This window comes from Amblyomma mixtum, chromosome 7 (genome assembly GCF_055824585.1).
Source record: "Amblyomma mixtum isolate Tamu chromosome 7, ASM5582458v1, whole genome shotgun sequence".
Taxonomy (NCBI): Eukaryota; Metazoa; Arthropoda; class Arachnida; order Ixodida; family Ixodidae; genus Amblyomma; species Amblyomma mixtum.
In genome coordinates this window covers 18,435,071-18,462,747 of record NC_143018.1, presented here as the reverse complement: position 1 = coordinate 18,462,747, position 27,677 = coordinate 18,435,071, and the positions used below count along the sequence as shown (strand labels likewise).

The 27,677-nt window shown below is 45.0% G+C and overlaps 1 protein-coding gene across 6 annotated transcripts in view; it reads right to left on the bottom strand.

The window, feature by feature from the left end:
* LOC149335140 (uncharacterized) overlaps positions 1-27,677 on the bottom strand; it is a 167,983-nt gene that overhangs the window by 118,431 nt on the left and 21,875 nt on the right. For 5 of the 6 annotated variants that reach the window (XR_016284011.1, XR_016284010.1, XR_016284013.1 and 2 more), the window contains exon 2: positions 27,568-27,631. The exons of the other annotated variant lie outside the window; for it this stretch is intronic. The gene's annotated coding sequence lies outside the window, so the exon portion shown is untranslated. The remainder of the gene's footprint in view (positions 1-27,567; positions 27,632-27,677) is intronic. 6 annotated transcript variants of the gene reach the window in all.

The window sequence follows — 27,677 nt, the reverse complement described above, 5'->3', positions numbered from 1 at the left end:
GTTTCCCCTCACAACGAGTTATAGTACGGCGGTGCACCCTTCGCAGGAGCAGAAAATAATTTGGCAGCTTCGATAAATTAGCGACCTTCATCGTGGCAACCATAATAACCAACACTTCAAGAGTGCCAGCACAAGCGAAAGGAAAAGAAAACATTGAATAAAGATCAGAGGAGTTCAATTTAATACCAGTGTCTTGTCTTTCATATTCCTCGTTTTGGACTTCTTTCGAACCAACCGATTGAAAGCATCATGTCACTTTACCGACCCCTAGTCGCAGACGTTTTAGTTTCAATGAGAGAGCCCAAGGCAGTCGATACAAAGTCTGCGCACGGCGACTCACTCCAGTCAGTGGCATCGAGTATGGTAGCTTGAAGATATCTTAGAACTGTAGCTTTATTAAAATACCACCTTTTTCTTGTGAGTTGTCTGCGGGAGTTAAGCAATCCCTAGGTTCGAAGGTAATCTGCAGCCCTAAATGAAAGCGCGCATAATAGCCTGAGCAACTTCCGGCCTATAAAGCTCATCTTTTTAAAATTTATATGTTAAACATATCAAGCTGCATAAAAACGTATAATATTCGGCGGTGTCTGTGCGACCAGTAGCCGCGACGGAAACCTCGACAAGTTTCTAATTCCAGGGTTAATCATAATTTAAAAATCAGAGCGCGATGTACAACACCAGCGTGCGCCCAAACGCCTATCGGTTTTTTCCCGGCCACAAATAAACGGATTTCACTCCAGCAAGAACAAAATCGTCCTGCATTAGGCGTAATTTAAAACAAAAGTGCTCATTTTTACTCTGTGCTGTCGGATTTAGCAGAGCGTAGCGAGTGGAATCAAACCACAGCTTGATACCGTTAAGTCCCAAACATTTCAGCCCCTCAGCAATTCAGGGTTGTATAAAGCCTCTCAAGTTTAAAATGGCAGGGTTTTGACGTAGTTAAATCAATTATGCATGCAAAAATATGTGTTCATTTTCCGCCCCTTCTTTCTTGCATCTGCATGTGCACGCACCTGCGTTTTTCACTCTTCGTCTCCACAGACTCTCTCCACTCAGCGGCTGCTGGCGTGAGGCCCTCCTCTCATTGGCTACAGCTGGCGCGACGCTCCTCCGAACTTACTCGAGCTTCCTCCCATTGGCTGCAGCTTACGCGACGCTCCTCCGAACTAACCCGAGCTCACCCGAGTTATTCCGAGGCTTCACACAGATTCTTGGCTGAATTTGACCCCGTATAGAATTGTTCTCTCAATAGAAGAAAACTAGCTTTCTTCTATATACTTTTTTTTCTTTTCTTTCCAGGCCACGGTGAAGAAATCGCAGATGGATTTGACAAGAGTTTCCAACTCTCTTCTGAGCAGAACGACGTTTATGCAAGCGCAGGTTAAGCAGACATGCAGATGCTTTCGTAACAACAGTGGCAACTATTTTCGGCAAACGGCTACCGAAAGCAGTCGAAGAAAGAAATTGAACTGAAATCTTCGACCCGGCCATTGCATTCAGTCTGCGTCTGATCCAGACCCCTGCTCACAGTTGTGCACGCTCGCGAAACGAATGGCGAAATTGCAGCCGGGCCGTGTTTAGCCGCCGGTTCCAAGAGGCAATCTATCGGAATCCGTGACCCCACTTCAACTTCGCTCCCGAGGCAATGTCCGTAGAATGTGCCCAAGAGCAAGAGAATTCGCTCTCTCATACGTTACCAGCCATGCCATTTGTCTGTGCTGCAAGTGAGAAGGAAAATCATCCCAGCAAAGTGCGATAGGCAGACGGCTATAGATGCATATTTTTTGTTGTTCAGTGAAAAAGATTTTTCTTGCGTTTATTTTATTCGATGCGTTTTATCTTGCATCTTCCATCTTTTAATGTACCATTCCAGTTCTTAATTTTTGTTTTCTTAGCTCCCATTAATGCCCAGAGTAACAGTTAAGGCGAAAAGTGTTAAAATGTGAATAATTTCCATGTCTGCTGACAGAATGGGGAGCGGAAAAAGGACATTTCTGCAATTATGTTAGTAAACAATATTGCTGAAACAGCCTTTTCCTTCTTGTTTCCAAAATCAAGGCCAAAATCTTGGGTGCTAGAAAAGCAGGAGGTCAGCTAGAAGATAGGTTCAGAATAAAGCGAAACGTAACTACAAAACAGCTAAATGTTGTTATGGTCATAATGCTGCCCGAGAAGGTTTTTGAATTTTGCTTTCTATTTCCTGTATGCACCGGAACATTTCTGCGCACCTTTATTGTCTCCACACATACAGAAGTCTTCCAGAACGGCTAAATTTAATTATGCTGCAGTCGGCGTTTTCTTAACAAATATGAAACTATTTTTATACTTGCACAGTAAAGAGACCTTTAGTGATGAAAGACTTTCATATGACATTTTCAAAGTTTAGGCTTTACAGGGATAGCACCATTATCACCTTGGTATGTCCCCACGTAATCACCTTTACTACCGTCATTACTACAATATGATGGCGACAATAAAGGTGTCATTTTTTTTTCATGTGCATAGGTTTTATCGGTCGCAGCATGATGTCACAGAATATAAATTGAACACGAACGTCCAGATATCACGAGAGAAGAGCGCAAGCAATTATCGTTAGAAAGGCGGGCACCAGATATAACGACGGATAATAAATGAGACAGGTGGAAGGAAAAGAAAGTTCAGTGACCGGAAACACTGGGGCATAACTATAATTTATTTATTGCTCCCGCGCTGGAACATGTGTTTAATAGCGACAAGACCGAACCCCACCCACCCACACACACGAGTTTCCTAACGACGTGCGACACGCATCGTCTCGATTCGATGTTTTTGTTTTACCTTCCTCTTTTTTCTTTTTGTGATCAGCGCAGAGAGAGGGGGGCTATTTTTGGTCCGGCTTGGACTTCGCGTTGCCATGAACAGAAGTTGGAAAGAAAGAAAGGCAGAAGGGAAGGGTGATAGCTGGGAGGAGTTTGGCTGGCCACTGATAGGTCTCTGAGGTGACGCGGCGGTGTTCGCGAAGCGGGCTGAAGGCAAGATGGAGCGGCTCTCACCAGGCTTGCGCAATTTCGATGAGCCGTGGAAAAGCAGCCAGCCGTAAATTTACAGCCACACTCGGCCATGTCCGTCGTGCCGTATGTGAGAATGTGGAGGAGAGCGAGCACTGGCTTTTGGTCTTGAGACGGTGGCTTAGATAAATGCCAGCTGGCGAGTTAGGAGATAAAGGGCACAATGAAGCGAACGCCTTCACGACGGCACAAGAGTATCCTGTGATTATTTAGTCCAAAATTATTGCGTTAACATTAAAGTCTACATTCCGTAAAAATGGCGGCTTGTGTCCCGAAGTTCGCTTATTAGTTGAGAGGTCACGTAACCTTGAGATGTCATCACAACCTGCCCACTGTGGCAGGTGCCAACCTGGCCATCGGATGCTGAGCAGTGAGTCCATAGTTTCAGGTTGCAAATAAATTGATGATTTATCAGAGAGGTAATCTAATATTGTGACGTCATCACAGCCTGTTGACAGCGATGTGGTATATGTCAATGTCAACACCGTTACAGCCTTACGGACACCTGAAACTGCAGCTAGCGCTCCAAATATAGCGGTTGATGGGCCGACAGTTGCAAAGAAACTGGCGCAAACGTGCATAGAAGTGTGAACAGAAACTGCGAAAAATGTGAAATTTAAGGTTTTCGCTTTCCAATTTTACAGTGTCTTAAGACTCCTTGTATATTTTGAAGCGAAAAGCTTCACTAGGCTAGTCAACACCGCGCTTCGCGTAAGCCACACTACAGATTTGACACCTCTGCGCATGCATGAAACCGAGTGATGTCACGCACGGCGCAGACACTCGCCATGGAAGGATAAGAAGCAACAGTAGGACGGCGCAGAAACAGGCAGAAGTGCCAGTGCGATCAAGGTCTTCACGGCAGACTTTGTGAACAATACGTTCGGCTACGTGAGTGACGTTTGTGAAAGGCTATGGCACTTGCGAGATCTTAAGCCGGTAAGTGATTCAATGCGGCAGACATTGAGCTTAGCATCTGTTCAGTTGTGTGAAACCGTGCGTAGGGCGTGTGCCTCATGCAGAGCATTTTTAGTCAAAGAGAAAGACCCTCTGTTCAGCGTTTGACCTTTCACCGCAGCCGTGCGCTGTGCACATTTGAAAGGAGAAGTATAAAAGGCGCGCTTGCGTATAGAACAGACACAGACACTCGCCATGGAAGGAGAAGCAACAGTCGGACGGCGCAGAAACACCGATCCAGAAGTGGTAGCTTGGGAGTTAGCTGAAAAGCAGCGAGAGCTTTTCCCTTCGAGATATCCAGGCTTAACCTTAGCTAAGCCACAGCCAATTTTTTAAACGTGCATTGTGTTTAACTCAAGATCCCAGTGCTATTTCTGAAAACTTACCTCTCTATTTGGACGATTACGTGACAACCAGTCGGCTCTTAAATTGGCTAAAGTAGTAACCTGAAAAGATTTAGACTTGTTCCAGGATGGGACCACGTATACCAATATTACTTGAATTAAGAGCTATCGAAAGTGGCCCATTCATGCTTGGTTCTTTTGCTCGCCAAAGTGGTGATGTTCGCCTAGTAATGGTATTGAAATTTTTTGGTTAGCACTAGCTTGATTCAATTTAACGGGTTCGTGTCCTGATTTCTCTCTGCAATGATGGTCCGAAATAGTAATACCTTGATTAATGGACAACACAATTATTTTTGTTTTCAGCCAAAAGTTATATGGTAAAAGATCCTTTTTTCAGTTCGTCTTTATACTTGAACTTTCTTTATTTCAGACACCTATTCTTCTCAAAGCACAAGTTTCATTTTGATACAGTCTTACAAGCATTCGCTTCAATTTACATTTTTACCATAAGCCAATTGGAGAAGATTAACGCGAATTTCGCGAGCAATTTAAAGCAATCCAAATTGTTAAAAGAAATGTCTGCACACGCTTTTTACCGCTTCTGTCAACTTAGCACCTCCTCCTTACTTTTTCTTTGACTAGCAATGTAACGCCGAGCTCTCCCTTCAAATTTAGAAGCAGTGGTGACGTCACAGAAGATCTAATATGTTAGCGTAGCGGCCCTGAAAACAATCCCTATGAATCCTGTCCTTTGGTACTACACGGCATTACATAGTTCTGTCATGGAAAGGCAATCCCCCTTTCCTTTCCCCCTCTCGAATGCACAAATAAAGCACCATACCCTCACCTCCAGTGAAAGGGTAACAGCGACGTCAGAAACAATCCCATTGGGCAGGAAATTAAGAGTGAAAGTAATTCACGAGCGATCTAACTGCTGACACCACCATTACACAGCACTGCGCACTTTTTGTCGCTTAAGAAACTCTGCGACTAAAAGAGGCAAGGAAAAGAGGCACCCTGTCGATGGTTCGAGCAGCCGAGGTGTCGGCAAGGGGTTTTTGCCCTAACCAATTAGCGGTCGGGACAAAGCCGTACGGGAGGACCCGCCCGCTATTCCCTATACTGGGATCAGGGCCCACATCGATAGCAGAGAACCGGAAGCCCAGTGGCCTTGGGTTAATCCGCGCCGCAAGCCGTGAAAGAGTGGCCGGGGAAATCCTCTTTAGGCATGGGAAAGGGATGAATGGCCGCGAGTCCAGATTTATGACCGCCGCAACTGGACCCGAATAAACCTAACGCGGACACGATTGAGGCAAGCGAAGGGACCGTATATATATATATGTATATATATATCTATATATATATATATATATATATATATATATATATATATATATATGTCTGTCTCTAGGGCTGCGTTTTCTGCTACAACAAATGCGCATGACGATAAAATGCTTTCAAGCATAACTAGTGCGGACCTGGGTAATAAAGCACTTCATTTCCACTCTACTTCGTTCTCTTTCTTTGCATGGTCTGGTAGGTTCAGCATCATTGCTTACTGCGCGCTACTGATACAAGCGCGCACGAAGATCGAGACCAAGAACCGGACTTGCATACCTGGAGTGCGAACTGAGCACTGTTTATTGGTTTGTGTTGTTTCTTAAAGTTTTCTAAAATTTCGTTTTCTTTTTACGCAAGCAACGGTCCGTGTTATTTCCTTTACGGTGCGCGTGCTACCATACTAACATTAATATATTTATTGCACTTTTGATTAGGTATACTTTAAACTGTGTCAGCGCAATGGAAGTATCGCTAATGTGTTATTTAGATTGGTTTGTGTTCTTTCTTAAAGTTTTGTAAATTTTGTTTTGTTATTACGCCAGCAACTGTCCAGGTTATTCCCTTTATGATGCGCGTGCTACCATACCATTATTGTTATTATTCTTATTACTATTTCACTTTTCGTTAGGTCTATTTTAATCTCTGTCAATGCAATGGAAGGATAGCTCATATGGTATTCAGATTCAGCAGCATCAATTGCTTGTGCTTTTGTAAACTCTTTATATGTCTTTTTATATTCTTTCCATATCCTTCCATACTAGTGTCTGCAACCATTCCTTCCTTCATCAATGGCCCAGTCAACGCCATGCTTTTGTTCGTTACAGGCACACAACACATTTCTTTAGCGAATGGTGCTTAAAGTCATTGCTTATAGTTCGCTCACACGCTTGTAAGAGATGAAATAGTTTCAGCTTTAACTCCATTCGCCTGCTTCCAAGCGCAAACTGCAAATTAAACCTTTTCTGCGGATTTTGTTTCAAATGTTGCTGCGCGTCCACTTTCGAAAGCGTCCGTTTTTATTCGAATGGTCATGTTGTTATCGTTGTCGTTATGTTTGTCTTATGCACGCAGAACCCCACTAAGAACAAAAAAACGGAGATTGACGAAAACACTGAATTCATTTCCAGCCAAATTCCGTGTCTCTCCTCTCCCATTCCGAGCCAGTTCAATCCCCGGTGGTCTTTTCCCAGGTACGATGAGGAATTTTCGGAATAAATTAGGAACGGAACACAATCGCTGGTCCGAAAGGACGCTGATGACTACGCACCCATGCACCCATTTAATTGCGCTCATGCGCGACAATTGCGACGATAACGACAAATACAAGGCGCCGACTGACTCCGGGCAATAGACTTTAAGAAGGCCAAATTTTAAATCGCTGCAAGCGTTGTAATTGGCAACACCACCTTTCTGATCCTTTAAATTCATTCTACCCGACTAACGCGAACAATAGTACAAAACTCCCCCGAAGTTATCACACCCTATCCAGCAAATCCCTTACCATGTGGTTAGCGGTCGCTCGCACTATTTGTTGTGTCTCCGTGGGAACCACAAGGGACTGGTTCGAGAGATTCCGAGTATTACACAACGTACCCATCACGTAAACATTACGTGCTAATGTTCATGACGGCTGCTTAGGATACACTGTTGATACGAGACTATATGCGAAAAGCATACACACTCAGAGACATACAGAACCACATTTATTTATTTATTTATTTATTTATTTATTTATTTATTTATTTATTTATTTATTTATTTATTTATTTATTTTTTTATTTATTTATTTATTTATTTATTTATTTATTTATTTATTTATTTATTTATTTATTTATTTATTTATTTATTTATTTATTTATAGCAGGATGGCAACAATGGCGAAACCACAAGCAACCGAAAGCAAGCAGCAGCTCGTTTAAAAAACGAGAAATCCACAGAAACCACATGAAACAGCAAAAAAATATAATAAATTCGAATTGAAGTCTTAAAAAGGGCGTAAAGCATATGTTTTTGAAAGGCAGACGCATCCTCTGTGGAAAAGACACCTATTTGAAGTCCATTAAACTGGGTGGTAGTACACGGCATAACACAAGTGCTTGAAAATGTCTGCGAGGGGCGAAATGTAGTGTGAGGCTCTGAAGGCAATGAATATCAGATCATTCTTTAACTCTCTAACGCAGGATCGCTGTTCGCCGCCATGAGTGTCGATGACGAATCCAGTCAGCGATAGCAACTAAATCAAAACCGACTTTTTTTAATCATTGCAAGCTTATTAACACCTCTTTTCCAACACGCAATCCGGGCTGCTCATTAAGCAGTATTGCACCGACTGAGCCTTTCGTTCGCAGCTTGAATGCATCCATGCAAACCGTGCCGCCGAGCGACGCAGGCGAATTGGGTGTCGTCGCTTCGCGCAATTAGGGCTTCCATGGTCCCCCGCCAAACATGAGGGAAGATTCTTTCCGCGGGCCCTGTTATGTATGCCTGTTAAAACTCACGATAACCTGAGTGAGGATTGTCCGAGGGTCACACAGTCGCCCCTGTGCGGGTTGCTAATCTCCAGAGCACCCGCGTGCTCGCCACGTAAGACTCACACTACGAGCCAGGACATCGCACTGCTGCATGAAGACAAAGCGGTAGTCTGGTAATCAATTTTTCTGGAGTCGTCAGAAAGTTGGTATTCAATTAGGCAGCTCCTTAAGTGGTTGCGAGACTCATCGCAGCCTTGTGATTGTTGAAAAAGCGATCGCAAATGGATACCGAAAAACCAAGTACTTTTCTTTTTTCATCTGTTCAAATTGTGAAGGAATCAGGGAACCTTTTATGACTTTCGTATTACGCTGGCTAATGAACACGGCTTCCAAAGCTAATCTCTAAGCTTTTTAGCGCAGCTGTAATCTCAGAGATCAGCCGTGGCCAATCAACGACAGTTACCACTTTGTCTATTTTGTGCACCTAGGTCGACTTCTGGGACAGAGCAAATTGAATGCATCGACCCAGCTCGAATCCACAAATAGAGTAAACATTTTTTTTTTGTCCAACAAATGTCTCTCTATTTTTCCACCAACAGTTGCTCGAAAATGAAACAAGCGAAATGGGACGGCACTGTCTGGAATTCGGACATTCGCGCCCTCTGTTTACTTCAGCGAGTTTTCTTACAACGGCCATTTAACCATTCTTATAACTACCATATTTCTTATAACGATCATTTTCATCATAAAGCATTCGCTTCAGAGCGCACATTCGCAAGACATTTGTGTGAAAGCTTCATGCAGTAATCAATAAATGGCATGCAAACTTAATGTTGTGGGTTTTTGGTACTTACCATTAGAAACTTAGCGTGCAACAAAATATCCAGTTCTCGCAAACACCTGCTTTTCAGCTATGCCTATAATTGCGGCCACCGCCGAAAGAAGTACAAGCCGTGATTTTTCTTCCACCAGCAGGACGCTACAAAACAGAAACGAAAAACAACGAGAAACTAAACGAAACAGCGATGTCATAAAGCGAAAAAAGACAAAAACCTGCAATCTACAGCTTCAGAAGGAGGTTCTGAGGGGAGTCCAAGCCGTTGTTTTTCTGTGATTCGGTCAGAACACCCGTAAAGGAAACAGTTCCCCCTCTTACGCTGTTACCAGGAAATGAGGGAAACAAAATAATATAAATAAAAAGTGTGGTCTAGCACCCAATACCATCTACCGCTGTGTCTTCAGCACTTGAAAGGTCAGCCAGCCGGCGGTTCCGGCGTCGGCTGGTTCGGCTGTTAATCTAAAAGTGGTTCGGCCTCTGCCGACGCTCTCAAGGCGCCAATCGCGAGCGGCGCCATTTTCGTTTTCTTCTCTTTCGCTCTTTGTCTACCTCTCTCCACTTCTACCGACCGTGAGCGGCTGCGTAGTTTCTGCTCGTTTATCTCCGACCTGACCGTCTCCTCTTTCTTTTCTTGTTTCTCTCTCACACTGTTTCACTTTTTCTCTTCCTCCTCCGCTCTTCTGCTGTTCCTTGCTGTAAAGCCCACCTCTCGGCGTTGCTCGATAAATGAGATTGCGCAACGCTCCGTACATCCGCCCGACAAGGAAAAGGGACAAACGGGGCTCCGGCGGCCGGCGGCAGTGCAGAAAGTGTCCCACCGCCCACCCATATCATTCGCGGAGCTAAGTCAATCAAGTGTTGCCAAATTACGTTTCTTCCTCCCGGTTCGTCATCGCTTTGCCCTGACGGTCGAGCCTGAGGGAAGGCTGTCGTTTCGTCAACCCGTCTTATTTTAATTACCGTGTGGAGCAACTATTTCGCAGGATTTGTCAAGCGGTTGGAAGGAAGCGGGTTATCAAACCGCCTAATTTCAGGCTTCGGAGATATCTAGTGGAAGGCTGAATTATTGAAACGGGTTATAGGCACGTTTCATAACCGCCACAGTAGCGGGAGGTGACACTCGAGAAGTTTGAAAAATCAGCTGGCGACGACAATACTCGATCAGAGCCCCGCAGCGGTGACTCAGTGGTTACGGCGCTCGGCTGCTGACCCGAAAGACGCGGGTTCGATCCCGGCCCCGGCGGCCGAATTTCGATGGAGGCGAAATTCTAAAGGCCCTTGTACTGTGCGAAGTCAGTGCACGTTAAAGAACCCCCAGGTGGTCGAAATTTCCGGAGCCCTTCACTACGGCGTCCCTCATAGCTTGAGTTGCTTCGGTACGTTAAGCCCCAATAAACCAAACCAAACCAATACTCGATCAGAAGAAATATACGAATCCAAATATATATTTGAAAAAGAAGGTACTAAATTTCGGTACGGCTAAAAAAAAAATCAGAACCAATCCTGCGCTTCTGTTCTTGAGGTATTGTGGGATATTTTGAGACCAAGTAGATTTTATAGAAAGCGTATTACGGCGTCCCCGGTGTGAGTCTAATCTAACGCGCCCGCTCTTGTGAGCGCTGAGCACACGCATATGAACGTTTGAATGCAGTGGGGCCGTGCGGGGGCCCAAGGACCGACGTGTCCAAAACTCCCTTGTTACAAATAAAGTTTTCATCATCATCATCACAAGAGCGGGCGTAGAATAGAATCAGAGCTGAACCAAACCACCCCATTCGAGGGCGTGGCGCAATCTCGCAGAACAAAGGCTACAGTTTTATTGCACTCTAGCAAAGAAAACAATGGTAAAAACAAAAATGAAGAAATACGAAATAGACGTAACCGTTACTAGAGAGTAGTATTATGGCACTCAAGAACGCGTTTTATTCATAAGGGAAGGGTGACTCTTGGAGTGCCTGCAAGCGGATCTTCCGCTCGGTTTCCGCGCCACTGCTGTCCGCATATTTGCGCACTACGGAAGGTCGCACTGATGGGGCGAATACATTCCTAGGGTTCTCTGCCCTAGTATGCGTTCTCGAAAAGGGAGGTCAGCCATTCTCTGGAGATATCGAGGCAGCAGGCAACGTCGTCAGAATAAATGCAGGGGTGGAAGCTACCGGTCAAGGGTAAAGCGATACGCTGCGACGTTGGAGGAGGCAAAAACGCACTGGAATGCCTGTGCCTGATTTATTCAAAAGCTTAAAGTGCTTTCCCCGGCATTATTTTCTAGGATTCTTCCCTTCGAAGAAAAGAGAAGCACCACTCGTTTTTAAGTGCACTTATGTTTTGAACTAAAGCATTGTCCCAGACTGCCTGTTTTATCGTTGTGTGTGTGTTTATATGGTCTAGGGGGGTTTAACGTCCCAAAGCGACTCAGGCTATAAGGGACGCCGTAGTGAAGGGCTCCGGAAATTTCAACCACTTAGGGTTCTTTAACGTGCACTGACATCGCAGAGTACAGCCGAGCACCAGAACCACTAATATATATATAGTATGTATATATATAAACACACACCTCGTTATGACATACATGACATGGCTTCGGTCATATACATGCATGTCAGGTGCCCCCAGCTAAATGTGACCAAGCTTTTCAAAACCGGAATGTCCTAACTGTGTGAAACCAACAGACGGTTGTTTAGAGTCGCTTGACCTAGTATGCAGTATTTTTTTTCGTATTTCAAAGTTAATTAATGAGTTCAGACTAACTTGCTAACTTTCTAATTATTGACTTTAGGAACAAAGGGTAAATGAAAAAGTTATTGATAGCTATAATTGTTCATGTTCATAGCCAACCAGAGAGGTGGCTCGTCATCTCGGTGTCAAAGATGAGACTGGTTCATCTCAGAAGCAAAAAAAAAGAAAGAGAAAAGAATTTCGGGAAATTGGTCTCCAAAGTACTTTTTTTACCACTGGACAACTATACCACGCCGCCGTTATTAATCTGCTGCGCATTTTCGTAAGCTGCGCCGTAAGACGTCTCCCAGAACTTTCCACTACACAGACATCGTCTGTAGAACGTATAATGCGCTAGAGGAAACAATGCGAGAAAAAATGCTTAGTTCCTCAGAATTTTTTTTTTTGAGGGAGGGGGGGGGGGAGAAGGTTTGGGGGGGGGGGGGGGGGCCTTCAGGCGTTACGCCACGACAGAATGGATAATATTAATTTATATTTGGACCCCTGAAAAATAAATTAAACGATACTTGGCGTTCACAAACGAACTTGGGAGAGAAGAACTTTCTGACCGCCCATCGATGGGCAGGCTGGTCTATGTAAACGTCATCTCTTCTCAGCTTTCTGTATATCTTGGACTACGTTATCTGTGCTTTGCATTATTTTCCGCGTAGCCTATTTTTCCTGCCTCGTAAGACAATGTGACTAGCCAAGTTTCATCTTGCTAACAGCTTCCTTCGTTCTCGTTCACCGTTTTTGTCAACCACCTTTTTTTTTTTTACCGGTGCTATTTCATTAATTGCGCCCATCAGGTGGCGTGCCCTTTCCTTCTCGAAACCTACTCAGCTCAAGATGCGAAGCGCGCGCGCAGGACCCGATTATATTCCCCAAACCGGGGACGCAACAGCGCACCCGGTGACGACGGCCGACTCCACTCCGACGCGCACCAGCGATTCACTTGCCCCCTCCCCTGTTTTCAGTGTGTGCGCAGATTGTTCGAGCTAAGCAGCACAGCGCCTCAGCGGAAGCCTGAAACACAGCGCGGATAGGCTTTGTAGTTAATGCCTTTAGCCTAATGACCGAGCTCGGAAAGGCCGTCCCCTTCCGTTCCGGCCTGTCCCGCCGCCGACTCGCTGCAACCTCCTCGCCTGTCCTCCGGTAACCACGCAGATTAGAGGGCAGTAGGCTTGCGCGCGCTTTCACTTATCGCACAACCGCCATCTAGCGACGCAATAGAGAGACAACTGCATTGACTAAACACAGCGAAAAATTCAGAAATTTACACTTGTGGTAACTGAAAGCAAATGATGCTGAAATGCGCTCGCACCTATTGACTGCGCTTGCGGCTGCTGACATATTACTGATCATTTCCTCTGCTCTTGTTACTCTCCTTCTCACGGGCGCTTCCGTAGAAGCCCGTGTATTGTTTTGAGGCTAGCTTCTTTTTTTTCCTCTATCACTTCTTCCTATTCAGCTTCCTTTTCTTCCAAGCTCACATAAAGTGGATAACCTATACATCCATGTGAAAAATGCACGCTTTGTATTGTCACATATACAAAGTACAGTCTTTGTCAAAAGTAACTAGGCTGCATGCTTTGCTTCTAGCTCGTACAGTCGAACCCTTACAGCTTCCCTGAAGCTGAAATGGTCGTTAAAGGTAAGAACTGGGGGTCTTCTTACCTTCTAACGCCTTTAGACCTTTAGGAAAGCCACAAGGGCTCCACTATACAAGCTAGAAGCAAGCCATGCAGCCTGGTTACTTTTGACAAAGACAGTACTTTAAGAAGGCATGGGTGCATTGCATTGTCATCCACGTGGTCTTGAACTGGATCTGTTACATGGGTGTTAGACCGTTATACAGGTGGCAGGTAATCTTGGGTCGGAATTCGTATATATGAGGGCTTTATTGTTATGTAGGTGATCTTCGCTAGAAATTATTATACCAGTAAGCTTAGACGGTAATTGTTGTATATGTGAGCTTTATTAATGTGTAGGTTATCTAGGTCCGGAATCGTAGTATAGGTGTGATTTACTCTTATACAAGTGGTGTTCGAACGACACTGTTATAAAAGCAATCTTGAACCAGAGTTGTTGCTTTCGCGAGCTTTATTATTACACAGGTGATCTTGGACCGACATTCTAGAATAGATGAGATTTATTGCTTATAGTTGAACCGTCATTGTCATAAAGGTATTCTTGAACCGGAAATGTTGTGTAGATGAGATTTATTGTTACACAGGTGATCTTGGTACAGAACTGTTATACGAGTGAGCGTAAATCGGAAATGTTACATAGGAAAGTTTCGTTGTTACACAGGTGATCTTAGATCAGGATTCACACAGGTGACCTCTGTTGTAATACAGCTGAGTCTAAATGCGGAAGCTAAAGTGTTGCCGCAGAAATACGGCGCATGAACATCCATATACTGCATTTCCGCGCAAAAAAAAAGTTCTGGAATTGAGGGAGGATAAGGAAAACCCATCGCCCTTGACCAGTTCCCTAAAAATACAATGTCCCGATTTCCTACAGTCACTGACAGTTTAAATTGCGGAGTACAAAGAAATGACCCATTGAAGACCCGCTGGGGAGAAAGAACCTTGGCCAGTGGGAATCGAGTTAACAAAGGTCAGACCAGAGCTGTTGACTGCACTTCAGGTGTAGAGTATGTCGTTTGTATTTATTTATTTATATCCTTTCAACCGCTACAAGTAAGCCGAGGATAGAAAATTGCAGTTTATAACTAGACGGCAAAGACGCAGCAATCTCTGTTGACTGAAAAAAAAATGAGAACACACGAACCTCGTCGATCATATCTCTTCACAACCAGAAAAAGAATCCAACTAGTCGAGAAAACAAGACACTCCGTCGAACGAAACAAGGGGGTGAAAAGTGAGTTCGAAATGTTCGTGGGCGCTCTGAGCTGTGGCCACAATGTCAGCAATAACTGACTGCTCACTGAAGAGCGCAAAAGAAGAAGTCCGCACCGCATCCGGTGTCAAATGGAGTCGAAGCTAGTTGGAAAGCACACCTCGCTGCCACAGTTGGTGGCTCTTTTTCTTCTTTTTTTTTAATTTCCTCTCTCTATAATCGATCTCTGGCCACTCCATTCCCCACTAACGCCGATAGAGGGCGCAGGAAAATAGGACCTAAGTGAAAGGAAAAGTGAACTTCATACAAAAATGTGAGGCTTGTTTCACTGTCCGTCTAGTGCACTCTTGCAGTTAAAAAATATAAATGTACAACAAAGTGTTTTTTGGGAAAGCTTCTTTTTTTTTTAAGATAGCTAGAAGCTAAATTTTTTTCAACGCCGCGGCAGCCGCGTTTGAGCGGAAGAGTGGCCGCCAACACATGAATGGGGTCGACTGACCGTAACTGGAGCAAAAATGGAATTATCATCACACAGCAACCACGAGGCATGCAACAGAGTTAGGACTATGGCCTTTTCTGCAGCTTGTTGTTTTCTCCAAAACAACATGCTGGTGTATTAATACACAAAGCTTTGAAATTTGAAATTGGGCTGGATTTGTATGTGACGGAAAACAGAATCGCGGTACTTGTCTCGACCGAGCTGGCAGCACCATCAACTAAACATCTGTTTACAGAAGGTTCAAGTTAGGCTGTGTGACCTATTAGAGAGGATGTTTTTGTGATAATCAACGAAGACGTTAGGTACGGACAAATGCAACTCGTCCCTCTCTCTTGTGTTTGTGGAATAGCGCTTTACCACCTTCGCCTCGTATATGCAACCAACTAGCTAAGCAACCAGCTCTAGGATCGCAGCATAGGCAAGAACCAGTCAAAATATATCTGACATAAGTTATCCTACTACTGCTTCTCTTTTAACTCCCTGTGCCTATCAGATCACTGGAAGTAAGGGCTAGTAAAAAAATTATTGCAATATTGCCAACAACTATCCAATATTACTAATACCTTCACTAAAAAGAGAACCTTGCCTCTCTAGCCCAACCGACAGGAAACATTATTTTAAATTAGGTGGACGCTGCAGCAATTGAGCTTTTCCAGTATTTTTAGAGCTTTGAAAAAAAAACACAGGAGTTACGACACTGCGCACTTTTTATTAACGCTGCGGTCACGTCCACAAGTTTTTTAAACCCTCACTTTCTTCCTGGAGTGTTTGGCTGTATTGGGAGTAGTCGGGTCACCGTAGGACCCCAGGGGAAGAAACGCTCATTTTCACAGGGCCCTGCTACTGGCCTTTACTGGCTTTACAGCGACAGCTCTTAAGGCCACATTTACCGTTGAACCGGCGTGGGTGCCTTCGTCACACACCACGTGCAAAGCTACACGCTAATTTGCCGTAATGGAGTGAGGTCAAGGTTGCCGTCACGACAACGTGTCCCATTCCCTGGCCGGAATAGGGTGACATCACCCATGACGTCAGGACAATGCTTCATGCTGATTCGCCAGAATACCAATCACTGATCTGTCTGAACAAAATCGCGTCGCGTGCTATCGCGAGGCATTTGTTACGTATTCTAATTAGCTGTTAAACTTTTAAAACTGGCATCGACGTCTCGCACCCAACCCCAGCTATCAATAAAATTCACATTACTACAATGGTAAAAAATGGCTTTTTTTTTTTTTTGCCTCCTGTTCCTTATATTGCATGGATGCCGTCTTCGCACATCAAGTGTATATGCTTAAGCAAGGTGCAGCCATTCGGGAGTTTGACTTGTCGTCATATACATGTCGCTGTTGTTGTTGGGCCATCACTTTTCCCCCAGCGCGCGCTCCTAGTCAAATAAAAACTTCGGCCACAGTGGCAGTATATAGGAATCTAGCAGGTGCTCCTTCAAAAAGCTGTACAGGTCAATTAGCATAAAAAGGTATCTCATAGCACTGCTTCGTACCTATGTGTCGAGTTTATTTTTGATGTCCGCTGGATAACGTTCCAAGAGCGCGCGACAAGACGGCACAAACCAGAGATGGTACTACAAGTTCTCTAAAGTGGATTGTTTACCGTAAGATATAATACACTTGAAAGATATCCGAGCTTGAAGTCAGAATTAAAATTTGACGCCCTTCATTGTACGACCGTGGTAATGCTGCTTAAATTGAAGGCCTAGAGAGTCAACAAGCCTGTTAGCAATCGCTTCCTCGACCAAATGTTTATCACAGCCACTCTCCTCAATGTGAACATTCGGGCTCGTAGGTAATTTACCATCATGTCTTTTAGTCCTAACAGGACGCGAAAATTATTGTAAAAGCGATGTGTCCGTGTGTTCTCTAATTGGGCCCGCGTCTCCTCAGTGCTGTAAACAACATGACGACACTACTGCCATTGCGTCTGAATGCTCATAGCCTGCGCATTTCTGCAGTCAGCCGCCTCTAAAAGCGATCGAAGTGTGTTTTTCTGTGCTGTGCTATATTAAGACCTATTGCGCTGTGCTCCGTTGAGGTGTATTCGAGCTATGTTGTGTCGCCTTGTGTGTTGTCCTGTTTCGTACTAAGTCACGTTCGGCCGACTTCCTCTCTCCGAAGCCATTTCTGCCCTGGGCTTCCTTTAAACATAAAACAGGGGCGGCTTGCTCCCAGTCTCCGCTATAATGGCCGCCAGATGGCGCTACTGCGGCTCAACAGCTGACCGGTCAAGGGGACACATCGGCGGCAAGGCCTCTCCTAACTCGGCCGCTTGTCGCTGGTTATCACTTATTCACGCCAGGGCGGCCACTTTGGTTGATTAAGCGAATGGCCGGTCGCTGCCTCTTCCGCCCAGCGAAAGATAGAAAGAAAGCAAACACACGCCTTTCCAAAACAAGGAAACTGCTTGGGTAAGCCGTAGTCTTCGTCTTACGTGGTGTGTGAGCTCGTCATTGTTCCTCTTCACTTCTTCCGTTTCGCTCTTTATTTCTTCATGTATTTCCTTGTATCTATTCTGAATATTTCTTTATATCTCTTCTGTGTACAGAAAGGGCAATGACCTAGAAATTCGAACTGGGATCCAGCAACACGGGAATTAATCGTGAGGCTGTGAAATGTGAACAAATTGTTTCTGCTATTTCAGCGCGCTTAATCTTAGAAAGTTCTCGCTCATGGTGCGTATGCACGCACGGTCATGTTACAAATACCAAATATAAAAAGAATGCAAAGCAGCTTGCGCGTCGTTTTTTTTTGTATTTGTCTTTTTTAGCTTCCTAAAAGCCGTATTAGAAGTTACCGAAGCACAAAATTTTGGATAAAGGCTGCAGTTCAATCAAAATTTCCATACGCACCGAAGTGGGCGCAGTGCCACTGACTCTTGATTGCACTCTAAAAGGAAAGGGGTAAAAAGAGAGTAAACTGTACTGTAGCGCACTGCTCTTTATAAAAAGTTGTGCGCTAGAGGGCAGCTTGTTCCCTTTTTTACTCCCGTATAGGCGTATTAGTGTTAGGAGCGTAATTTGGTCATGATGCCTCCGAAGGCGAATTCAAAGCGCGACCTGCTTTGAAGCGCTACCGTTTTCGTCGTCGTATAAAAAGCAAGGTGACAAAATATTTGCGTAGCTTGCGAGCCTACGCAGAGTGGACCGGAGCGAAAATTGACGTACATTCGGAGGGACATTGGCGACAGAAGCGAGTTTTACACAAACACAATCAGGATAGATGCACAGGAGGAAGAAATTGTATTGAGTCGTTCACGTCGAAACACCTGCCATGCACATATACAGTGCAACATGTCAGTGCACGTTAAAGAGCCCCAGGTGGTCGAAATTTCCGGAGCCCTCCACTACGGCGTCTCTCATAGCCTTAGTCGCTTTGGGACGTTAAACCCCATAAACCAAACCAAACCATACTGGAAGCTTCAAGGCAGGGGTCGACCATTCACGTCCTCCGAAGATGCAACGATAATTTCTCGCGCTTGATCAGCGTTTAACCTCTCGTTTTCGGATGCCGAGATTTGTTAAAGACTCTGCAAGCACCGACGCTTCACACACCTCTCGCACATGCTTGGAACAATGCTCTGCGCATGCCTCGACGCGAGCGCATGCCATCGGCTGCTTCCAGGGTGTCGCTCGTTTTATTTATTTTTTTCTTTTCGCGCGACATAGTAAAAAAGTGAACGAGCTTCTGCTGCGCGATAGGCGGCTGGAGAGAGAGAATATTTATGAACCGCGGCTGCGGAGGCGGGTACCGACCGTCGCCGAAGACAAAAAATAGGAATAAAAAGAACAAATAACAGAACAGGGGAGCGTCGCTGAAGACGAGTGTGACGCTGCATATTCATGGGGCACCCAACACGGGACCAAGATTGTCACGCCATCTTTGTACCTCGTTCCGTCGTCTTCCTCCTTTCCTTCCTTCTCTCTCATCCTGCGACACATCGTAGCACTTGCCGCACGCTCGTACGCAGCAGCAGAAGCACTGGCATCAAACCCCCGAGGTTACACTCCTTCTCTTTTCTGTTCACTTGCATCTGACGCGCCTTTCGATCGACGTCGTCGGGGACGCGTCTTCATCGTTAGGGCTACGTCTTGAACGTTATGGCGTGTGAACGATGTGTGTCGGCTTCCCCACACGGATTATCTTAACGGCTGTGGCGAGGAGCACAGCGGTCTCGTGCGGAAGCCACGGTTGACAGTCTTAATCATATTACGGAGTTCTGATCGGAAGGCTCATCTTGCATCGAATCAGACGACACTCCCCGGCACAAAACAGTCGAGGACTCGGTATTCACGGAATCAGGGCGAATCCTGCCTGAGCACGCCTTGTTACTCAATTCGGGAAAGAAACACAACCTATCTTGAAATGTAGGCAGCGTCAGCTCTTCTCTTTCTTCGCAGTCATTCTTCTTTGTTTAGCCTGCCTCGTAAAAAAACGCACATGATGCCGCTTTGGGCTTGCAATAAAAACTCATGACACCAAAATGTCCCTTAGCGCACTCTTTTTACAAAAGGGAGTGTGTTTGAGAACAGATAACTGCCTTTTTAATCCCATTTAGGCGTGTTGGTGTTTAAAGTGTAGAGATCGCCCAATTACATTCCTTGTGTGGTCTACTGCAGCATCAGAAACGTCAGGTTTGCGCTCATTTCTTGCACCAGAGTCCAAAATACCCGCCTCTTCCCTCATATTTCGATGATGAATGGGGAAAAAACAACACCTCTGATTCTCCTTATTGAATGTTCGTCAGCTAAAGGTGCGTACTTATCTCCACTGCATTACGTTCTCACTTTTCGAATGGGTCATTTCCTATTTGCCAACTTCATAAAAAGTAATGACCATTTAAATAATGTTCACTGAGCGAATTGGAGCTAACTCACTTTCAGAGAAATATAATCGTTCCGAAAACACCAAAACCTGACACCTAGAACAAAGTTATTTCTGCCTTTAGAGGAGGAAAAAAATATTGAGAGAACAGCTCAATCAGTTTACTAGATTTTGCTACGCCGGCTTTTTCTTGCCGAATTTATTTATTGTATCTGGAAATTTATACGCATGATTTGAAAAGAAATCCATGCGAGACAGTGATCAGGAAAGCCTATTTTTATCCCACAGGTTGAATTTTTCTGCGATTTCAGGTATAACAAATAATCGAACTGAGGCACTACACGTGTGTGCTAACCATGTAATAAACCTGTTTTTGATTCAGGAAAGCTTCACGGAACCAACTCTATGATCTCCTGCCATAAGACACGAACATTTGGCTTCCATTATTTAGGAAGCATAGTGTAGGAGCACCGTTTTGATACATTTCCCTATTCTCTAAAGGAAAGAAATTGCGCTCAGCTAAACCAACTCCTCAGGCCTTCCAGGATTAGGCCAGTAAAGCAGTGCACAGACGGGGCGCAGCCCCTCTTCAAGCCTATAATAGGCTTTTTGGCTGCGCCCTTAGCATCTTTGTGACGTTGAAATAAAGATGACATGACTTGACTTGGCATCTAGGGCTTACGGCTGAAAAAGCAATCCCTGACTGTTCCTGGGGAAGTCAATGTTCAAGACAGGATGCCAAGAGCAAAGAGAAGGCAAAGCAGCAGCATATCACGAATGTTGATTGCTCTTCCTATTGTCTTGCACGAAAAACACGGATACAGTTATTTTGGGGGGCACATAAACGGAAGACTCAATCTCAAGTTCCCAGCTTGTAAGCACGAGACATGACATGGGCAAGCGCGTCCCACGCCGAAGATTGCCAACAGGGTGGAACTGCTGAAAGAATCGGCTGCAACGACGCACGAAGTAGGAGGAGAAGGTATCGAAGCGAGAAAGAGGAAAAAGAGGACAACACAGTGTCATTTCTGGATGTACCTCGGAGGATGCTCCCTTCGGTAGTCTGTTTCTTTTTTTTTTTTTTTACGACTGGACGTAAAAACGGATCTCCGCGCGGCAGGGCAGGACTTTCGATGGTTCTTTACTGCCGTGGCCGATGGAAAAACTCGTTTCAAAAGTGCTATCTGTCTGTTTTCTCCTTCTTGTTTTTTCTTATTCATTTATTTTTAGTCCTTTTCTATGTCTTGCATGTCATCCGGACTGCGTCATTTTTACCAATGAGACAACACAAAGCAGAATTCCGAGGCATGCCCAACACTACTGCGTGTCCCCTCTCATTCATGAGGACCCAAACGGTCGCTTGACACTATCCCCAAGTGAAAGGGGCAAGGCGAAAAAAGGGAGGGTGGGTAGGTGGTTGAGCGTAGTCGTATTCTGGCGTTTCTGTTCCACGTATTTGACTCAACACCATCCCAAGCGCGACAGCAGTTACGGGTGGTTAGGCGCGCTGTTACGGGCATCCAAAGCAACCACGACGCGCTCTGGTGGAAATGAAGCTCAATTTCACAAAGATCGGGGAGCAAGGCATCTGAGTGAGACACTGAGATTTTTTTGCGACTTGCATCTTACTTCTGATGCTGTTTATCTTGCCGAATCATCCGGTCCTTATGAGCTTTTCGTTTATTCGCAACGAGATTTTTTCTTTCTTTTCTGTCTTTTTCTTTCTTAAATCAAATTTTTCGACCAAAGGCTAGTCCAGCAAACAGCTAACTTAGTGGTTAATATGCATGTCCACGTTTCAAAAAGCTCATTGGGAATAGCTGAGCCGGTGTTGTTTACAGCCAGAGTCAAAAGTTAAGATGACGCGGTTTCACTCAGACGTTGTAGGTCACCGATAACGAGGCAATAAAATGGAGAAAGCAATGAACTGTTCCTACCATCGGAATTTCTGCCGACCGTTTCTGGACGTAGTACTGGGCTGCGAACTCATCAGAGGCTATCAAGTTCTGAAAGGCAAGTGTGAGGAGAGGGGACTCTCAGAGGAGCCAGTAGCAAGGCTTTCTTTAACCATATTTACGATCCATGTTTCTGAAAATAACTTAAACCATGCGTGTTTAATATGCACAGTTTACATGTGCACTCGTTTTTAAAAGTACTGTTAGAGCCTAAGGATGTTTTTCTGCGTCATGTCGTGCAGCTTGTTACGCATCGCCAACGTTATAAATTTCTTGAAGGTGAGAAGAAATTTCGTCCTCCTCACCTCCTCGAAGGTTAACACCTGCTGTGGTGCTGCAAGAGCCCTGTTACATGACACACAAGGAACTCCTTGAGCTCTGTGCGTTTAACATAGGCTGTTTATACCTGCCTGCCCTGTAAACTCCAACTGGACACCCCAGATACCGTATCTTGGCGGCAGATACAGACGAACACATTTCCAAGCCTTCATAGACTACATATCATGCACCCAACATTATACTCCGACACGTGTCCCTGGTGCCAGGCCCGCCCTACACTCTTCCACATTTCGTAGGGATGTGGGGCCAAACCAAAACACTATACAGACGGAAAACACGTCTTCTGAGCGGTGGGAGGCGCTGCTGACCAGCGATAACCTGGAGCTCCAACGGGTTCTTATACAACAGGTCTGCAGGGCAGCTCAAGCCAGTGGAGCCCTAGAATGAGGCCCTCACCCATAGGCTCGCACAACTCCCCTTCACTTAAGTTTTTCCTCCTCCTCATCCAGCTAATAGAAAGCGCTTGCGTGTGCATGCGTCATTTTGTTTTCTATCGGTGTCTTTTTATGCGCTTAATAAGGCCTCGAGATAAACAATATTTCAAGCCTCTTCACTATACTGCACCGCGACAACAAAGTTGCGGTGGAATCACGAATCTCTGTTACGCACGGCACGGCTTTTCAAACTTGAACTGTGGTTAGAGAACGCCCCCTGTGACTTGCCCGACACCTGCCTGTTTTATGAGAAGGCAGAGTTCAGAGTTACCAAAGAAGATCCCGGACGTCTGGAAGGAGAAAGGTGCCCCTACGATCACCGCAGCCGTCGGCCAGATGGGATCGCCGTAGCACCATCATAAACGGATCAATGCGCACGCCAACGCAAGGCTGAAATTTAATTTCTGTCTAGCAATATTTGCCTTCTTTCACGACAACAACAACCATAGATATAAGAACAAATGCCGCTGTTGTTCGTAGGCGCCAGACAGTCTTATCTACGGGTTCACTACACAGCAGCGCCCGATTGTCCAGAAAGCTCTGACAGACAGCTCCGCATATTGCATGCCACCTATAAAAGCTTCAGTGACCTCACGATTAGCTGAGCACAATCCTTGAAGTAACCCTCAGAGCGTAAAATGACTGTTATTCGCGACATGGCATATCGCAAGACCTAACGTTACACTACATACAATGCGCATGAGAGGGTCAAATTTCATTGACACTCCGGGGCCATCAACCCAAACTGCTGTAGTATGGAAAGCACTGGAAAGACAATGGCTGAGCGCGAAGGTCATGCCCAACTTTTTAAAATAATTTTCGGAAATGTTTAATGGAAGTTAAGGAAGAGAAACAATTTCTGTCGAGGTACACACGGCACGCAAGAAAACTGAGCATACAGACAGTAATGCTAAGAAAGCAGACCTACGGCGATGACAAAGGAGGTACACTTATCCGAGCATTGTGCATAGTATGTGCCCGCGTCGAAGCAATAGGGTCCATAACTTCTTCATGCGATAGCATTAGAAGCCTCATGGGCCAATGATGAGGCGTCTGCCATAAAATTCGCCCATTGACTGAAGTGAAGTGACGTCACCAGACAGGCGCATTCTCATTGGCTGGAGGGAAGCGATGACATCAGACAAAAACACTCCCACTGGTTGGAGGGAAGCGACGTCACCGAACCAAAAGTGACGTCACTTCCGGTAAAATCATCAACAGCTGCTAATACTACCGCACTGCCAAAATACAATGAAATTTATCACTACTGTGAATTTTTTCAAAGAGTTAGATTAAACTGACCGATCAGTTTAAGGCACGATCACTGCGTGATGTACCTCGATGTGTGGAAGATACAGTAAGCAAACAAAATTTTTGGCAGGTGGGATCAAAAGCAACAACGCCCTCGTTTTCATCATTCGTCTTATCTACAACGTCGCTGAAATCAAAGAAGAACCTTAAGTTGCAGGCGGGATTTGCTTACTCCGAGCGCTTACCATACTGTGCGTTGCGATTGCGAACTCAAGGCACCAAAAGAGAATAAGCGTCATAGCTCGGAATTGTTCCTCGCAGTTTTCTACACGCAAGCAAAAGGGGGCGCCTCGTCCGGTTTTTCCTCCGAGTTTTCTTTCCTTCATTTCTTCTTCTATACCAGACTGGTATCCTTCCCTGGAGACCGAATTTTCCAGGGCCAAAGCGGGGATGATTTCTATGTCTTGTTAGTTTCGTTTCGTTTGGAACATAGGATGGGACTCGAGGAGGCGTTGCAAGAGTGTCTTACAAACAGCGGCGTCGTGTACTTCGCTTCCACTCGACGCGGAAGCAAGGAAAAACTAGGCACCTTATACGGGAGCAATTTCGCTGCTTCTGAATCGCTTTCAGCAAGTTCGCAAAGAAAAAAAAAGGCTCTGAACCATGCCGCGTCGTTTCCCCTCGAAGAATCCTCCGAGTCTTTGTTCTCCTCTGAATTCACGGTAACGAGTGGATTCCTTGGGCAGCCGCCACGAAGAATGTGAGCGTGTACAGGGCACTAACGTCAATTAAATGAAATAAGGAATGCCAATGAATTTTTGTTTCAATTTCTATTTAGCATAAACCTGAAGAATCTTCAATTTTTGAAGTGTCACAAAAGTGCGAGGTCACATTTTACAGTGTGGATCATTTAAAGGTTGTTGCTTTCGACTAAAAGAGGCACCAGACTTTGCGAATCACAGCGTGCAGAACGTTTATAACAGCCTTGATTTTCCTATGAAAAAAAAAAAAGGAAGAAAGTCTACGCTTAAACATTGTTTTTTTTTTTTCAGTAACGTTTGTACAACTGATTTTATTTTCCATATAAGCTGCCAAATATGGGACTTCTATGACCCTAACATGCTCGTGTAGAACTAAACATGCTTTTTACCTGCACAGACGCAGTATGTGGGGCACTAGCTGCCTTTGAAGACATCTTCAAAGACTTTCTCAGCCGAGGTGGAAGCCTTCCACGATGAAAACGAAGCATGTATGACAAAACAAAAGACATAATGACAAGACAAGACGAACTTTTCTCACATCGATATCTGCCGTGTTTTTTGTAACTCTTCATAAATAAACGTACGAACTACGTCAACAAGCAGTTCACTGGAATCAGCGGTTCTGAAACGTTTCACAAGCAGTTCACTGGAATCAATGGTTCTGAAACGTTTCGCTAGAAAGCAAGCGCAAACATATCCTTTGAGTTTCGTTTCATTCGAAAATACGACGCATCGCGTTTGCCCTCACAAAGCTCCTGATCCCAAGTTATAATAACAGAAAAATTGTTTATCTCAGAGCTTCCTGCGTCCGCAGACGGCTTTGACGCGCAAATACCTCTCGCGTAAACGTAAATAAAAAAAGTTCGGAAGGTAATCGAAGTGCTTGTCGATATATTCTCACTGTTTTATTGGTATAACTCTCAAACTAGAGGGCTCTTCCGTCGATGCTAAAATAGTTTTTCACGAGGCTCCCCAGAAGACGGGAGAATAAAACGTAAGCTTAAACAGAAGGGAAGGAATTAACAACCTTCCCCTCTCTTTTTCCCCCTCTCTTTCTCTCTCACCGCTTCACCACAGCAGCTGCGTTCCTCTCGTTAACGATTGGGAGAAGGCTTGCGTGCCGCCGTGCTAATGAAAACGGCACACTGCCAAAACCGGTTCTCCGCGGCTTCATCACAGACGATGTCGCAGCGCTCTCCAGATTAGCAGAAGCTTTCTCCTCCTCCTAATCCTCCTCCCTATCCTCTCTAGCACAAATTGTTGTTTTCCGTCTGTTCTTTCCAGCAGCCTTTCATTGACAGCTTTTTTTTTTCTTTTTCTCTCATTCCATTCCGAGTGAACAGTGCTCCCAGCATCGGCTTCCCGTCCCAGTTCATGTAGAAACTGTGTCACTCTTCTTTTTTTCTTTTTCTTCCTGCTTGCTCCGCTTATCTCAGTAATTGATTGATTACGAAGCTCCGTCTTCTCAGCTTTTCTAATGGCTCCAAAGAAGCCGTCCGCAGAGCGCGCACTCTGTGTGCGGCAAAACCCAAAACACGTGTCCAGAAAGCTGCAGCGATGCGCATGAAGCAAAAAAAAAAAAGAAGGAGGAGGAAGGGGGGGGGGGGGTGGGGGTAATTATTCAAGCAACATTGACCCAGACGGAATAAAACAACTATGTTGCAACGACTGCGGCGTCCATTTTCCAGAGACCTCAACGACGCACCCGCACTTATCCATTCATTATGGTCCTTCAGGCCTGCACATCGTCACAAAGCGGAAGAAAACAAGGGGGAAAATGAGTTCCATTACGGCCGTCATTGTTAATTCCAGACATTTGGGAAGAAAACGATGAAAAACTGCCTTCGCAAAATTGAAACTCCAAAAGCCAAAGTAATTATTTATGCGCGTGTTGCATTTCTTGCGTGTCTTTTGAGCTCGTCATCTTCGCGAACTGCACTGAACCCTTCTTCATTTTCCTTTTTCTTCTTTCTTGTTCGTAAATATTTGAGGCAATCGTTTTTTTTTTTGTTTAGTTTGGGAACAATACTGAATTTTACCGCATCTTCGCCACCTTTGAAAAAAAAAAAACCCGATAAACCACATCTGAGAGCTATGCATGACGTAATGAGCACCACTTTATCTCTTCGCGTGTCTGCACTACAGGAGCTGTGTTAACGACGACCTCCAAGTTCCTCCCGTCTTTTCCCCTCGATGCCGTGTATGGCGCAGTAATTTTTTGCTCGAGTTAAGCATGCGCTGTTTAAAATGGGAAGCTAGTCCAAGGGATAGCACCCAACCGGCAACGTGTGCAGAGGTGGTGGCTTGCATTCTAAATAGCCAAGGGGCACACAAACTTTAAAATATAGCTGTATGTATCAGATATAAAAGCTTCGACGCACTGTGGAAGTTTTGCATGTAGCGAGGGCAGCTACCCAGTAGCCTAAATAACGCAGTTCTTTGCGCGCGTCCTCTCGTGTTAGGCCTAAGTTCAAGAAATAGGCAAGGGAGCATGCCGGCCGTATCTTAAATGCTTACCTTAAAGTCAGCACATACAGTGATTTTCTATCTGGGGAATATTTCTTTTTCAGAAAATTTCAGCATATTTAGCAAAAATAAAATGTTTACTGGGTTTCAGGAAAATTTAAAAACCGACGTTGGATCCAGATTGACAGAATTTTCAACCTTCCGCGAGAAAAAAAAACCCGAGGTAGGATTTATTCAAGATCTAACTGAGGGTATTTTCGGCTGCGGATGGAATAGCGTCATTAAACACATGAACATCCGCCGGCTCTGAAAAAGCGTCAAGAAAGAAGGGGGGGGGGGCATAAATTAAGCAGTAAGGAAAGACGGAAATAGAGAAAAGGAGACGGGTGCCCTGGCAAGTGATAGAGAGTAATCACACGAAGAAAGAATACATGCGTAATGTTTACCAGCAAATAGTTGTCCTTGTAGTTTCACCGCTTTAGAGCAGCCGGGACCCAAGGAGCGACTGTGCTGCAAAAGAGAACAGGACATATAGAGCCCGCTGTCGGGAGCACGC